The following is a 17,357-nucleotide window of genomic DNA, read 5'->3' as shown; positions in this document are numbered from 1 at the left end:
TTGAAAATGTAAAGTTACAACAACTCCACCAGCTGCACCACAGTGTGAGGAAAAGTGTGGATGCGCTGCACAGGATATTTGTGTAATTATTCTCTTATGAAGCTGATTAATGTCCAATTATTTCAAGCCAACACTGATGCTGCCACAGCTGCTTCCATCATCCAGGGTTTCAAACCGGAGCCCACTCACCACCACTGCCCTGGTGACCATGGTGACACGGACCAGGAGGAGACCATCAACTCAGACATAGCCCTCCATGCTCCGCTAGAGCATCTGTAGCTGCTGCCATCCCAGAGCAGATCATCATCATCAGGACAGTGCACTGCACACCGCCCAATCACAACCCTCCTCGGCAGTGAGGTCCAAACACAGCGGGGTCAAAGGTCACTGTGGTGGAACATTTCACTTAATAGTAACACACAGGCTGGGTCTGGATCAAAGCTGAGGCTCTTACAATAGGCTTCAAATAAAACTGGTTTCAGCTATCTTGGTGGGATCTACTTGGCAATTTCAGTTCAATCAGGAGTGACTTCATTCTCGGTAAACAAATTAACAACTATGCAAACTACAAACCCCGGAGGTCTAGACTCTGGTGGTGGGATAAAGAGAATAGAGGTCTGGATGTGATAAGGAGTTGACTTGTGATCCTGGATATGAAGATGTTAGCATCTTGACATCTGCATTTAGCTCAGCGCACTGTCCTGATATAGCTAGTAACTTGATTGTAGACCTTTGATCTTGTGTGATTGTGCGAGAAAAGAAAATCCACTATATCTCTGTCAAAGGGTGACACAGCGTTACCAATTTTGTGTCTGCATTTTCAGATCTTCTGAGGCCACTGTTAACATAACTGTTTAACATAAGAGGCTGCTCTCTGAGTGACATCTGAACAATTGTGCAAAATGTGGAGCGGGAAGAAGAATTCAATTCAATTATATTTGTACAGCGCCCAATCATAATATACATTATCTCAATGCTCTTTACAGAATAAGGTCAAGATGGGTCTTTTTGACAGCTAATTTTCTTCCTTATTAATTCTAATATAGCTGTTCTGAAAATATCTCATGATGATCCCATTGTACACATAGTCTGTTATCTATGTGAATTAGACAAGGGCTCATTTTTCCATTACGATCTTTTGCACTATATGACCAGATGTAGCGGTGTATTTGGATTTGAATAGACTGACAGAGTAATGTACAATAGTTAATGGGTAGTTTTATTATTTTCAACGCAAGGATAGTCCATCTGCTCTGACAATAGTTTCAGTAAACTAATGGTTGGTAACAGCAAATAATGTTAATTAATTACAGGCCTCATCATTGCAGACATATTCTCTAGTGTGACACGGCAAAAGAATAGAATGTTTTTTAAACGTGTCTGATCATTTAGTCATGTTGAGCAGAACAAACTCCATGAGAAAACTCTGATAAAACAAGAAACATCTATGACTTACAGTCAGAAATGCACACAAATGTCTGACTTCAGGCTTCATGGCTTCATTGGTGGCAAACAGTGGTCAGTCAAACATTTTCACAAGCTCTGGCATTTCTGTAAAGAACCAGCAGGCATGTTTTTTTATGAGGTTTCTGAAATCCACAGTGCAAAAGCAACAAGCATCTTGAAACACACTCAACTCATTAAGCACACCAGTGGGAATCATCTTTTCACATATTTTTTTTTTAAACAAACTTTGACATCACAATCGCTTAATGACCGACTCAGACGTGTTTATGTGGGGGAACATCTTAAGCGATTTGATTGGACAGAGCTCCTTCCTTTGGGTTTAGCAAAACGCAGAACCTCAAACACTCACATCAAGAGTAATGTCCAGTGTGTTTTAGGCGATTTCTGAATCATTAGGTCTCACTGACACAAACATCATCAAGTGATATAGCAGGCAGCTCATGTATTAATCAGTTCTCAAGTTATGTAACTGCTTGGCTTGTGGCTAAACTTACCCCATGTTTTACGTCTCATTTGGTTACAGGAATAAGCCGGACTATAGTGCAATGAAATGCAATGTTTCAAGAAAAACACACTTTGTGTATCTTAGTATAGTGTTTATCGAAAAATAAAAACATACAGGCTTCTCACTCGGCTTACATGAAAGGGCAAAAAAAAAAAACAGTGAAATCACAGTTTGTGGGATAACAATGTTGCCCTTACTGTCATGTTTGCTGTTGCATGTATTCTAGGCTTAATGGCATTCAGAAACATCTGACCTTCAACCCAACAGGCCAAAGTCATAGAATATAATGAGCATTAGGTACCTATTGCAAAGACTGCAGTAAACGGGCTCTGTACAGAGAAATAATACTGGAATAGTCTACTGGCGGATCGAATATGTCAAAGGTCATGTCCCCTTCAACAAATTACATCGTGTTTACAGAGTAGAGGGCAGGAAAAACAGTTGAGATCATGTACATTTGATCTGTAGGTCAGCTATGACATGGAGGACACAATGGATTCTGATTTAGATGTTTGATAATGAAGATAATGCACATGTTTGGTTCATTTTTCATTTTACTCCTGTTCCACTCTTTAGAAATTAAATATATGTGATTTATGGCATTTAAATGCTATATAGTACTTATGGCATCAGTGATGCCTCAAGGTGTCCGTGTTAAATCAACAACAGCATCACATCCAAGATACCAAGATCTAGCTTCAACACTATAAACCTCACTATTTAAATGTCCTACAACAAAACGGTTACAGGTTTTATAATTTTGTTAGATAAATGTCTGTCTGTCTCTGGAATTTCTTGTTGGGTCTAAGCCGTGTCTCTTCAAACAGGTAAGCAAGGGAAACCTTCCTTTTATTGACAAAGATTGAAAAACGTGTTTGTTGATCATTGGGATAATGTCTTCTCCAAGTATTGAAGAAAATGAACAAGAAAGTAAATAATCCGCTTGCTCCATGCTAACTGCCGCCATCACAACAATCACAAGCGTGTATAGGCTGGTATTGGTCAAAGGTCTGTGGCCTGTGGCTCTATGACTTTGACCCAAATGATCACCAAATAATGCCACACCACTTGACACAATGAATTGAGGTTAATGCTACTGTGTTGGTGCTGTTTTTTTTTCCTTTCAACAATTTCTCCATCTTCAAAAAATCTAAAATGCAGTAGTAGTAGTAGTATGCCCCGTTAGCTCTGTTACACCACCCCTGAGTGACTAAATAAAGGTTAAAGGGATAGTTCAACATTTTGGCAAATTGGCCCATTGCCATAATCGCTATAGTCATAGCAGTAGGTTCATTACCTTTAATTGTAGGTGTAAGCTATTTTCAGTACGGCGGAGCGCAGCAGCTGGCTGCTCAGAGCTACGCTATGGAGGCTAACGGAATTTCTTGGTTTCCCTCATTAAACTCATCAAATTCAACATCCCAAAACTCCACAGCGCTTTTGTAGACAAGTTGTGACCTGCACAACCACCACGCTATGAGATAATGACGGAACGATACGAAACGGAGCCGTTTTCGAGGTAAATTCATACAAAACCGCTGATGCGCGTTGCGTTCAGGGACAGTTTTTCAGCAAGCAGTCTCCGTATTTACCCTGTATTTACCTCGAAAACGGCTCCGTTTCGTATCGTTCCGTCATTATCTCATAGCGTGGTGGTTGTGCAGGTCACAACTTGTCTACAAAAGCGCTGTGGAGTTTTGGGATGTTGAATTTGATGAGTTTAATGAGGGAAACCAAGAAATTCCGTTAGCCTCCATAGCGTAGCTCTGAGCAGCCAGCTGCTGCGCTCCGCCGTACTGAAAATAGCTTACACCTACAATTAAAGGTAATGAACCTACTGCTATGACTATAGCGATTATGGCAATGGGCCAATTTGCCAAAATGTTTAACTATCCCTTTAAAGACCCACTCCCGTGAAAATCGTGTTTTTTGAGCTTTTCACATGTTCCTGTGGCATTTCTCTTGTGTTAGAGCACATATCAGCAGAAAAGGAAGTGCAAAATTGCATTTCTGAGTTTTTCTGCCTTCAAACTGCTGTGAACCAATGGCAGACGCAAACTGGCAGTTTCAGGGAGACTGGAGTTGAGGGTGTCACAGCTCCAGGGGAGGGCACTAGTGCTACAAGCTCCCGCCCTGCTCTGCATCTGGCTCAGAGGTGAAAGGTTTCATAGCTCGGTGTAGCTGTCAAGGTATAACAGGTATAGCTCACCTGGTAGAGCAGCTTGCACTGTGTGCAAGGACTATGTTCCAGTCTGGGATCAAATCCCAGTGTGGAGTTTTACGCTAAACGCGCTGAATCTGTAATTGTACAATGTCCAGCTGTCAGCAAGCGGGGGGTGGGGTGCGAGGAGGTGGCTGGGCGGGTGCAGAGCAGCGCAGTCTCCGCCCACCCTCCAGAGGTGCATTGCTAATGTGCATGGCTAATGAGCTGCTTTTAAAATGGCCGAAAAGGGTTGCGGGAGTGGGACTTTAAGTATAGACTACATGTCCTTACCACAAATAACTAACCAATAGCAAATCTCCTCCTCTCGAATCCTTCAGGATGCCTACTAAAATATTGCCTCCTCACAGAACAATCTTCTAAACTCAGCTAAAGCGCTGACATGCAGGGAAGACAAGCATGCACTGCAGCACGTTTTTATATGAATCTCCCACAGCACATATAAACCTTAAGGGTGGCTATGATTGCTGGGGCATCGACAGGCCAAGGCTCTCTGATCCTCTGGGACTCCCAAGTCAGCCTTCAGGACCAACTCAGCCTGCGAGGCAAGATTGTGGTCCTGACCTCAGACCCTGTTGTGGTCCCCGCTATAATCAGAATGCCCTGTATGCACAGGCTGTCAAGATGCACACTTTGTTATTCTGCTGTGTTCAGAAAGACTGTGGGAGAAATTCAGATGACCAGTAGGAGGAAAGCAAAGAATCTGTTCTTCAAAATTCTGATATTTCTTCTCTATTTTATGAATAATAAATAAGTAAAAACAATGAAGATTGCAAATCCACATCTAATTCAACACAATACATATAATCCGTAGTTTATATGTTGCACAACAGCTGTTGGTATATGATCTTCTCCCTGAAGACTCCCTAATCAATTCTGGCATCTAAAATTCTCCAAAATATATCAACACTGAAGTAACAACAACATCATATGTTACTGTTTTTCAACTAAGAATGCTCCACAAATTCAGCCTGTGCTCTCTGACACCTGTAAATAGATTTTCAATTACCTTATCAATCAATAAATATGTAAAATAAAACTGCAAAAAGAGGAAACTCATTTGAAGTTTTAAATCAAACATTTCACCACAACTGAAAATGACTTATTGTGATTAATGCTGGGTCACAGCCGAAGCTGCGTCTACCTGGATTACCTTAACCCCACCTGCCCTGCATTGTCCTCAGTCCCCACCAGCTGCATGTAATTGCTGCAGTGTAAGGCAGACTCTCCTGTTGCTCTTGTTGGTTTGTCAGAGCTGCCTGTCATTCTAGCTGGAGGCTCTAAAACAAGACTCTGCTGCTCTGTCTTGCAATCTAAACTCTTTCAAGCCACTATTTAGCAGTTTTACCCAGTTCTTTGTTAAGGTGGTCTGTTTCCCTGAACCAGTGCGTCCAATCCCTTCAGTCTACGTTTGTCTGCTTCCTGTCAGTCTTGAATCATCCACCTTGCTTATTTGCTTGTGCAGAACATCTCTGACTCTGGTGATTCACAATTCACGCTGCTACCCCTCCCTCTGATCTGACCTGAGGACCTTGCGAATGAACATTTTTAAGCATGGACGGATTACTGAGCAGGTGTAGCGGGCAAAAAGGGTCAGAAAGGCCCCCTGTTAATATTTTTTTTTCTTGTTGGAAAGTCAGTGAAACAACTACAAAGACACACATAGTAAAAATAGACACAAAACAAGTATAAAGACATGCAAAGGCACAGAAAACGAGCGTGACTTGCCCCACGATGACTACAAAGAGCTACAAAATGAGTAAAAATAGATGCAAAATTGCCACATAAGAAGAGCCAAAAGAGACACAGGACCTCTAAAAAGAGATAATAAAAAAAACAAGTGTGACAGACAAGGAATTACTACAAAGGGATGTAAAGGGACCATAAAGAGACACAAAATTGGGGGGAAATACTGCAAAAAATGACAAAAAAAGAGAGGGACAAAACAACCAAAATTAGATGCAAAATGGTTTCTGTCTCTTTCAATGGGTGTCTTTCTGTATAATGTGGTAGAGGGGGTGGGGGGACTTTGACATGTCTGTGCCCAGAGGCCTGTTGTCTTCTAATCCGTCCATAGTCTCAGGGCAACAGATGGACTGCAACAGCTTTAACAAGTCTTGTTCCAAAATAAATGTACTATAATCAATAATTTCAATTAAATCGATTGCCTTTGAAATGTTGTCAGTCTTGTATTATAGCAGTGAAGTGAGGATGTAGCATTAAAAAGTTCAAGTTTTCTGCATGTTTTTAAATTGTAAGAAAATGTATTGCATGAACTTAAGTGATAAATATGGTCAATAATTCTTCATCAATGACCAGATGTGAATGAATATAATGTATAGGCACAATAGAGCAATAGCAGAGATGTCTGTTTCTTTGAAACATAGATGTGTACAGAAGTAAGTGAAATGTAGTGAGATATCGGTGGTAAAAGTAATCATTATGTGGAAATAAATCCTTTCAGAGTGTTCCACTTTTATTGCATTAGGCCATTATCACATTAAATTCTGAATTTTTGAATGAGGCTTTTCCTTTGCTGGAGAAAAAAAAAGATACTGCACCGAGTTCAGCAGAGATGGACAGATTTTCAAGCACTTTTAGAAAAATATGTTCTTGGCTGAAAATGGGTTTTATGTGGCTGGGTGGTCGATTATACTCAGACACTTAATGTAGGTCAGACAAAGGTCTAGAGAGGGATCATCTCATTCCCACTATGCAGACGTTGAAAAAAGGAAGAAGTGTGCGCAAGATGATGTCTCTGGCACTTTGTGGTTTGGTGGAGTGACCTGTACCGAGCCTGAGAAGTCTGAGAAGCAAAACCATGCAGCATCCGTTTGTAGAGAGAAAAAAGCCTCAAGATGCATTGAAAGCTTCGCATTTTTGATACTATAGGTCAACCAGGGTGTGGGGGGTAGTGCGTAACCACTTTTCTACTGTCTCGATACACTCCATGAGTGTGTCAGCACATCTCCTCTCTTTGAGGAGTCTCTGTGAAAGAACTCTATCAGACGAACCTCTCACTTAGGGATCAATGTGAGAGATGTTGCTCTTTTTACAGGGGGTGATATTAGTGAAGATGAATGGGGGGATCACTTCATAATCACCAACCACAGTGGAAGAATATAGAAATCAAGAGAAGAGCTTAAGTGACCCATCGCCATATCGATGGCTGTAAAATCATATGGCGTTCCCTGGACTCCAGACCCTCACCATAGATGATATAGGACCTATGTATAGGTGTAAAACAAAGGCCCCGGTGAGAAAACTCAAGTTTCATTACATTGACAGTGATGTCACATGTATGAAATAGAGGAAATTGCTCTTTTGGCAGCATGGGAAATTACTTGCCTGTGTCACTCAAGCCTGCATCATCTGGATCATCAAGTCCTCAAATAGCCACAGCACTCTTGGGTTGAAGTGACATGCAAATGGACCGTGACCCTCCCCCATACAGAGGAGGAAAAAGAAATCAAGGTGTTCATGTACCAGGCTGGATGTGTTGCATCCGTAAAGAAAGCACGAGCCAAACCTAGATCCTGTAGCTGTTTTTTGGGGGTTTTTTTCACCCTACAAAAATCACCGCCACAGCAAATCAATCAGTCCAGGAGAGGAAACAGGGGATGCTACTGTGCATGAAGTGAGGGCAATCAGATGTAACCCAGATGGCACAATGGAATATGAGCTGCAGGACTGTCTCCCCATGGAGACCCCTCCTTTACTGCAGGATGAAGCACACACCCTATGACACAGCAGCACAAGTCACACCTTTTGTTGTGTGGTTGATAAGGTGACATGCGCCGCACATAGCAACCGTTGTTTTAAAATCCATTAGCCTACTAAGCTGAACTTGAAGATTTTAATTATAACAATAGTTGTAATTTCTAAGACTCTAGAGGAAAAAGCCTGTGACTATATTTTACCTGTAGTCGAAAATTGGTTCAATTTTATAGTCATGCTGGAATAATGACGCACAACATCCAAATTACAATTGTTTCTTTTGTAACCCAGGGTGTTTTGGCTGTGTTGAGCATTTGGGTGTTTCCGTTTTTATTTCTCTAATTTTATCAGAATTTTTTCTATGCCTGTCTTTTGTTTTTCAACCTTTTTGACCTTTTGTGCATTAAGAAATAATTTGGATAGTGTATAAGCAGCAACAATCAAGTCTAACCACCTTCTTCTTTCTCTGCTCTCTTCTTCTGTCCATCTGGCTCCTCTTTAAACATCTGGACTATAAGAAATTCATTTTTTGCTATGTGTTGCAGGTATTCGGCTGTTTGTTTGTTTTTTACTGCATGCTACAAATTAAAACTTTTATAATATGAATATAATATACCACAAGTTCCACAACTGACCAACACAACTGATCTATGAACTCTCAATTGGATTAACCAATTGCTGTTAAGTGACACAATCCAGACACATCCCCTCATTACCATAAAGTTTAGGAAATATATATATTTATTTATTAATTTCTTTGTTTCTTAATAGTCCTCCATATAAGTTTTCTGCACTTTGGGATATCCAGATATTCTGGTATTATCATCATCGTGCAGAACATTCTAAGAATAAAAAACAAATCATTTTTGCAATGCAATTTCTTTTGAATGGAAATGCACAAAAAAATCTAAATTGAAAACAATCAAAATTAATTTCAGTTTATTCTCTGGGTCTTCCTCTCTCATGCTGGAATGGTTTGTCTGATCCTGCTCCTTGTTTTGACCTCTGTTCTGGTGTCAGAGGTTTGTTCCACCTCTTCCCGCTGCTCTGTGTCTGTGTCTGGCCGGCTGGTGGTCATGTCATGCTGCATTGGAGTGATGACAGGAGGCTCATAAGGGGGGATCTGAAGAGATGGTGGACCAACAGCAGAATCTGGCTCAGCTAAGAGCCAGATTCTGCTGGCTCTTCCTCTGCTTCATACAGGCTGTGGTCTGTGCCATGTTGGATTGCAGTGTTGACTGGAGCTTTAGCTGTTGGGGTTAGAGGAGTCTCTGGACGCAAAACAGCAGCAGTTGGGTTCACTAGTTGAGTCTGTGTTTTAATCCAAACCAGACTGGACATTGTCATAGAGGATGAGTCCAGTCACATTACTGAGGTCAACCTGTTACTTTTCTTTGAGCCTTTGAGCAGGGCGTCTTCACTGTAACACTTTCTTACCTTTTCTGACAGTACCAGCTCTCTGGTGGATCTGTTTGAGTGATCTGATATGTATATGTAGTGCAGTGGTTCTCAACCTTTTTGGGGCACTAGACCCCTGCATATTTTTTTAGCAACCCTGAAGACGCCCACCTCATGCCAGGATAGTGGTGGGGGGCAAAAAGTCCCAAACTAATTTAACAGAAATAGAAATAGCCTCTTTAAAGCAGAAGTAAGCGATCCGGTGTTTTAAAAAAAAAAAAATTATTTAAAGGGATAGTTCACCCTAGAATGATATTTCGCTCATTATCTACTCACCCTCATGTGGACTAAGGGCTGGAAGAAGGTTCAGAGTCCTCCATCCCTTCTCTGAGTTACAGGGGGTCTCAGCGTAGCAGTGCATGTCCATATAACGGTTGTAAAGGGACACCAGAGCTCTTCGTAAAAAAACACACACAAAAAAACATCCAAATACCTCCATGCTGCTCGTATGTAATGTCCGTCTTGTGCTGAAGCCCCAAATTGCGTAATTGTCCCGAAAAAAATTAAATAAGTCTATATTTTAAGCTTGTTTGTAGCGGAAGCTTCTCAAAGCTCCTCTTCCTGGTCCGTCCAAATCTCGCGTGATTCGCAGTAACCGCACTGACGCCGGCGCAAATCACGCGAGATTTGGACGGACCAGGAAGAGGAGCTTTGAGAAGCTTCCGCTACAAACAAGCTTAAAATATAGACTTATTTAATTTTTTTCGGGACAATTACGCAATTTGGGGCTTCAGCACAAGACGGACATTACATACGAGCAGCATGGAGGTATTTGGATGTTTTTTTGTGTGTGTTTTTTTACGAAGAGCTCTGGTGTCCCTTTACAACCGTTATATGGACATGCACTGCTACACCAAGACCCCCTGTAACTCAGAGAAGGGACGGAGGACTCTGAAACTTCTTCCAGCCCTTAGTCCACATGAGGGTGAGTAGATAATGAGCGAAATATCATTCTAGGGTGAACTATCCCTTTAACCTTTATTTAACCAGGCGAGCAAATTAAGAACAAAATTCGTATTTTCAAGTGCAGCCTGAAGCCTGGTTTTGGCTAACTTCCTGTCAGCAGATGGAGTTAGCAGTCCCCGCCCTCGTCCCTACGTCACCACATTCACACGCATCCCTTGGCTGCACACACAGGCCCTCATTTATCAAACTTGCGCAGGATCTGGTGTAGATTCTGGTGTAAATATCAGTGTACGCCAAGTGTCACGTGTGATTTACTAAAAGTGTGTACGCTGCTGATTTCGGCGTAGAACCGGCGTGGTGGTGATAAATCCGGCGGCTGAAAACGAGCGTAATTTAAACGTCACACCCCGATATATTCCTGCTTTAGAGGCGTCGCCCTGCCCCTTTTACGACATGGAGACACGGAAGACGGCCAAGAAGAGGGACTTTACTGGCGTTACCGCGTTGAACAGGGAGAGGGCGGCAACATTAAATATCTGGACATTGATAGATTGATAGTTTTTGTGATTGATAAGCGTCATCCCGGTGGATGGAGGCTGCAGACGCACGTGTCACCGACCACGTCAGGAAACCCAGCGATCTCATGAAACGCTCCTGCAGTTTACTAAACACAAGTGACTGAGCAGAAATCATAGGCATATTACTGCTGCGAACGCGACTTTATGACCATCAGCACCGCTGGCATGGTTCGGCTGATGGAGGGATGTGAAACACCGGCCCGATGTCCCGCTGACAGGTCCCGAAGACTGGGGAAAAAAAAAAAAACACTCCGCCGCGGAGATCAGCTGCACCTGGACAGGTAGCGCCCCCCCCCCCCCCCGCCGGCTCCGGTGTCCGGCAGAGAGAGAGACTGAGGAGCCATCCGGTCATGCTCTGGTGCAGGAGATGTTGGAAGTTTGTGTGTGTGTGATCTAACAATAACAGGTCTGTCTGTCATTGACTGTTTCTGTTTACACAGCTGATTAATGAGCATCTGTCACGTCGTGGTTTTTAATTCATCTCAGTTGCTCAAAATAAAAGTCGAGTTAAATTTTCAACACGGACAGCGTTTCTCTTTTTTGGCTACTTTTTAACTTTTTATCAATATAAACAACAACAACATGTGGTCCACATCGCTGCGTTATTAGACTATGGTTTAATAATCATTCTGACACAGCAGCACTCCTTCCTGCATGTTCTACGCTGGTTCCAAATGTGCGTACACCTGGTCAGAGCTGGCGTGAGATTTGTGCGTACTGTACGCTCACGCTCAGATTAATAAATGCCGATCCTTGCGGTGAATTTGGTGTAGGCTACACCCATTTTTTTGGTGTACGCAAGTTTCATAAATGAGGGCCACAGAGAGGACCGCCCCTTTATGCCGTTCTCTCTCCTCATTGGATAAAGGTTGTAGGATACAAGGAAAGTTTTCTCCTCGGCTTACAGCAGAGCAGAGTGACTGACAGACCCGTGTTTCAGACCAAACACTCTATATAAGTGATTGCTGTCAGAAGATAGAACTATTTAAGACTTATATTAACACAAACATTCCGCTTACTTCTGCTTTAATTGCATCATGTCATAATTATTAACGGTTCTGAAGGCAAATATGCAATTTCAAAAAGTAGCTGTGCACTGAACATTACACATTAGTGAGTTTTACACCATCTTCCTGTGCGATATTTCACAATAAAAGCCCAGTTATGTTTAGACAAGAATAGCTCCAGTCACTATTTTAGTAAAATGATAAATGTCTGTAAAGGTTTCATCGTTTTAAGTACCACTTACATTATCACCAAGTACCACTCTGGTCTGACCAGCCCTGGTTGAGAAACACTGTGGATAAAGCAGGGACGACCTGGACTATAAGGCCTTTGTGATCCTGTCAGCTATTTCACTAAGTTGTCTTGGAGAATGTTTAAGTCGGTGCGTGGAAGAGGCACCCAGAGGCTCTGCAGGACTTAGAGGAACCACCTTGATCGTCCCATCCTGTGGGATAAGCAGCTTGTAGCCGGGTTCCTCCTGTCGCTGCTCCATCAGGATACTGTTGGCAGAAACTCTCCTCCCCTTCTAATGATCTTAGGATGTTGAAAACACGGAGGACTGGCCTCTGGTGCGTTGACAAATATCCTGGCTTCAAATCCAACATCTCTCATCTTCATGCTGGTGTTCACCTCCCACATCAGCGTGAGAAGAGGTTTGGCAACAGCATCATCAAAGTCTTCGAGTTCAAACTGCCGGAGCCGCACGCTCCGAGTGCTTTCGCTCTGCTCCACCAGCAGGTCTGTCATATCCTCAACAGTCACCTCAGGTGGGATCCTGCTTTCCTGCTGAAGCCTGATAAGTTGTGCCACCAGTGCAGTCTGAGCCTTGTATGAGCTGATGTTCCAGCAGTGTTGGAGGGTGCATTCATATATAGGTGTGCCAAACAACACCCTGGTGGGCCTGTAAATGGATCGGCTTACCTTTGATGAACTCCATGAATAACATGTTGCCGTATATCTCAATACAGAACAAGCCAAAGTGTCAAAGCAATGACAGAAGATTTAAAACAATTGGCTGAACCGTCAAACCCAAGATTACTCAGACACAGTCAATACTTCAGGAGTAAATGTGTGTTCAGGGAGGAGACTGAATCAGTTCTGCAAAACTAAAACTCACCTCACTAGAACACACAGTTGTTTTTTTACATAAAAAATCTTTATGTTCTACATACGTATTCCTCAAAATGTCCCATTTTCAATGATCTTGCGCCTCTCTGAACATGTGAAATATGATAAAAGTGAATATTAGACACATGAGATGTAAGAATGTCAAGTAAATGTGACAGTTTCATGATCTATATTAATTTTTAAAGGTTTGAGTCGACACATATGATCTTTGCCATCATCCATTATTCTCACAGAGAAGAGTCGAGTCAGTACAGTTCAAGATACTTACTGCTAACAAGCATGTGGCCAGTGGAGAAAAGTACATTAACATTTTTGTGGTAAATCATCTTATTATTTCCATTTTCTGCTGCTTTATACTTCAACTCCACTGCAGATCAGAGACAAATACTAAATTACATTTATCCAACAGTTATTTTTCCAATTCAGGTTGATTATACAAAATGTAATGCACAAACACATTTTTTTAAAATAAGATATTTATTAGCCTCATGTAGTAAGTGATTCATGTTAATTCATCAACAACAATCATAATCCACTAATATCATAAATATTATTTGGAAACGGGCCATTTCTTTTTCATATTACTTACATTTTTGGTAATTAGATGGTTTTTTTTAGTATGACTCGTCCTTGCTCCTGTAGCTTTCAGCCACATGTCATCACTGTCCTCAGCAGATGGAGTTGCTCAGTTGTCATGGAGAAAATTTGAATAATACAGCCAAAGATTTGAAGTTTAATCGACAAACCCAACAGTGATTCAGTCCAGCTGTCACACTGGACTCACATTGAGGAGTCCAGATCCCACACTGAAATCAGATTAGATGCAGAAGGAAGCCTCCTCTTCGCCTAAGAGGAGAAATACTGTACCAAATATATATTATTCATGTCATTCAGTAATTAGAAACAAGGCTGTTTTATTCCAGCTAAAGTGATGATGCAGCAGGAAATGCACCCTTGTAAGATTCACATTTTATGTTCTGGATAAAGTGAATTCACAAGAGACGTTCTGCTTTCTTTGAAGTCGTCTGGCTACTGGCTCAGACTTTGAAATAAATAAATGGATAACACAGGGGGGAGAGAAACTTTTAAAGATATTCCATCAGAATCAATTCCTAGTTGACAAGAGTCAGTATTGCGGCTTTAAAGTCTCTCTAGTCTAGTTCAATGCGGAGACATGTGACATAAGAAACTTGCTCATTAAATTTAAGTGGTGAAGTTTAATCTCTGGACACACTGTCGTTAGGGTTAAGTTAAAGTGCATTCAGACTGATGCTATTTTAAACAAATGCTCAAAAGTCTGAAGATGCAGCGGGAGAGAGGAGGCAGGTATGAAAAAGATATGTGCATAATGCTTTTAACATACGTACTGTACCTTTCTTCCATTTGTGAATTTCTATACCAGTGCTTACATATTGAAATTTTTTTTTTCATCTTTTCTCAAACGCATCAGACCAAACCTGTTGAGGCTGATGTTAAATGTATTCTGAATATATTATACTTTTTTTTTTTTTTTTTTACTTTTGTGACAGAATAAGTTACTGATCAAATTTCGAATGAAGCCTTCAGTACTCAGACACCAAATCATTCTCCCAAGTATTCTGTCCAACACTGGCAGCAGCCTGCCATTGTGATATCCGTAGGGGCTGTTGACAAACATGAAAGCAACCAGCATGTGTCTATTTTCCAGAGGAAACTCAATTCCTGTCCTGCAGTGACACAGATGAGAAGGGCATCAAAGCATGTGCCGTATGCAAAATGACTGCCAATGCTGTTTCACTTAGGTAGCGTGGTTAACTCAGGTTCAGGGAGAAATCGGGAGGATGCAAAAGATACTGAGTGAGTTGCAAAACAACAAGTCATGCCAAGCTGTGTTATCTGACAGCAGCTCGTATACAACAGCAATTGCTTCTTGCTGCACCGATGTGACTCAATTAAATGGCCTTCATATGTTACTTTATTTTCTCCTAGGACTGCTGTGCAATTTAAACATGTGTATGCTGTATCCACCAGGACAGTGCTTATCAGAGGAACGGCGACAAATAGATTTCTCTTGATATGTCACACTTAAATGGCACAGCAGGGTAATGGCCACATGATGGCCCACACATAGAAAATTCCATGTGACGTTAAAGTGACCTTGCCTTATCCTTCATGCATGGATTGCATTTGGGATATCAGCACAGCCACATGGTGGATGCTCCAAGAAAATATACAGCTGATGCAGCTTCTGTGGGCGAGTTTATCGTCAATATTCTCTCAAAATGCCGCCAAAGTCCACAGAAATAACATCAGATTTCTCCATGAATGTACAGTCTGCATGGTTCAAATAACCACTCCAGCCATCAATTTACATGCATAATCTCATGAAATGATTCGTTAAGTACTTTTAACGCAAAGTACTTATTAGCATTTACTCCAGTGAATTTATAGATAGACTGGCGTGCCATGAGAGCTTCCTTTAAATTATATGTTTGTTAAGGAATGATATGTTCACATACTCAGTGCCTAAATGATAGTATTGTGCATGGAGCCATTCATTCAGTGAATCTGTTTGTGAGAGACGTCTGACTGAAATGCCTTTTCAGAAGTAGTGCTGCTGCTGCACACACATCATTACAGCATCAAGGGGATGGTATAAAGAAATAAACACCCAGGGAGAGGTGTTAGATTTGTCTACTCAGCAATATACCTCAATTCTTTTTTAAGCTTAATACCATATTTCATTAGGACATGACACTGGACTACATTGTACATTTTATATCTAGAATAGTGTATTTCCATGTGGACCAGCTACTACAAAAATGGCTCACACATCACTTTGTCAATACTTTATATTTTCACAGTGGTGCATTTTCAGAAATGAGAATTTTCATTTTTAATGCTTGATTCATGCTGGCCTTCTGGGGCTCTTCTGTGTCGAGTTTGCATGTTCTCTTTCTGCCTTTGTTCTCTCTGGTTACTCTGATTTCCTCTCTCAATCCAAAGACATGCACAGGTTAATTGGCAACTTCAAAATGCCCATAGGTGTGAATGTGGGAGTGAATCATTGCTTGTATCGAGACCTTGTCATTGCCCAATGTCAGCTGGCATTGGCTTCAACCCCATAACTATAATACATTCTCTAGCAACTAAAAATGTAGGAATACACTTATTTGCTTTTTTCCTATTGACTCTGAAGAAAAAGGTGAGGAATCAAATTGATAAGAATGAAAATGTTTTATTTTCACTGTCAATCCAACAGCAGAAAATCAACTGCTGTACAAAGACAGAATTTATTTGTCTGTCAAATTTTTACGGCAAGTCAAAAATGACACCCAAATTTCCCAAATTTCTGGCATGTTTACAGAGTATTTGAAGACAGAGGCCGGAGAGAATTGGCTTTACCACTGCAGGACATTTCAAGTGACAGGGAAGCTTAACAGTGGTGACAATGACGTTTTCTTATTTATTTAGGGTTTTTGTGTGTGTGTCTGTGTGAGTGTGAGTGTGTCTGTGTCTGTGTGTGTTATTCCTGATTCCACACAGAGGTTGTCGTGCTACAAATATGATTCCCATTTGGGTCACGGTTTGTAGTCTTGTGAAAGACTGCATTATGTTGTCAAATAGATGATGTCACCAGAGAAGATGATGGAAAGATGAACTGAAACACAGCTAGAATTTTGCATTCCTCATATACGGTAGATCTATTGGCCATGAGTTTGTGGCTACATTGGTTTTCTGCCTAATGAAAGGCTGTGAGGGTACTTAGAAAATGAGGCTTTGATGTTTACAAATGGTTGAAGGAAAAACGATGAAAAGGCTGAAGATCATTTGTAGGTACAGCTCACAGCATGGCCTGTAGTGAGGCATCTTTATTTAGGAAGAAGTCTCTTTCTCTGTGTCAGGTGATGAAATGCCCTTGTCACATTAAGTGGCAGCTCTCAGGACACTTAACATTCCTCCCCACCCCCCTCGGCAGATGCAGTGTGTTTTTAATGACATTGTCTGCTTCCTGTCAAGTCAGCTGGGGGCTGATACGCAGAAAGTCACCTGTGGAAGGACGGCGGGAGGAACAAGTCTTCAAGGGCAGCACAGGAACTCAGGCTGGCTTCTGACTCATGTGCTACATTAACTGTAAAGGGGAATCAGGCCTGAGCACACCGCAACGCACAGGAGCTTAACCATATCAATCTTAGCACTGTGCAATTTTCCGTTGGTGTGTTTTCTCTAGCGTTAGCGCACTGTTCTTTTAACTGGACTCATAGGAATTATTCCATTGCATGATTGAATGGTTTATGAAGACGTCCAAAGGGAAATATAAAAATCTTTTCATCTTAGATATAAAAGGAGAAAGTGTTCAGATAGGAAGGTACTTAACTAGAAAATTGGCGAG

General features: G+C 41.5%; 1 pseudogene; it reads right to left on the bottom strand.

Annotated features, from left to right (window-relative positions):
- Nucleotides 1–8,871: 8,871 nt before the first annotated feature.
- LOC146968168 (uncharacterized) lies at nucleotides 8,872–12,844 on the bottom strand (annotated as a pseudogene).
- Nucleotides 12,845–17,357: the final 4,513 nt, after the last annotated feature.

The sequence above is a fragment of the Trachurus japonicus genome, chromosome 19 (genome assembly GCF_045865225.1).
Source record: "Trachurus japonicus isolate A0001 chromosome 19, Traja_1.0".
In the NCBI taxonomy this organism is placed as follows: domain Eukaryota; kingdom Metazoa; phylum Chordata; class Actinopteri; order Carangiformes; family Carangidae; genus Trachurus; species Trachurus japonicus.
This window is presented reverse-complemented; position numbering and strand designations above follow the sequence as displayed.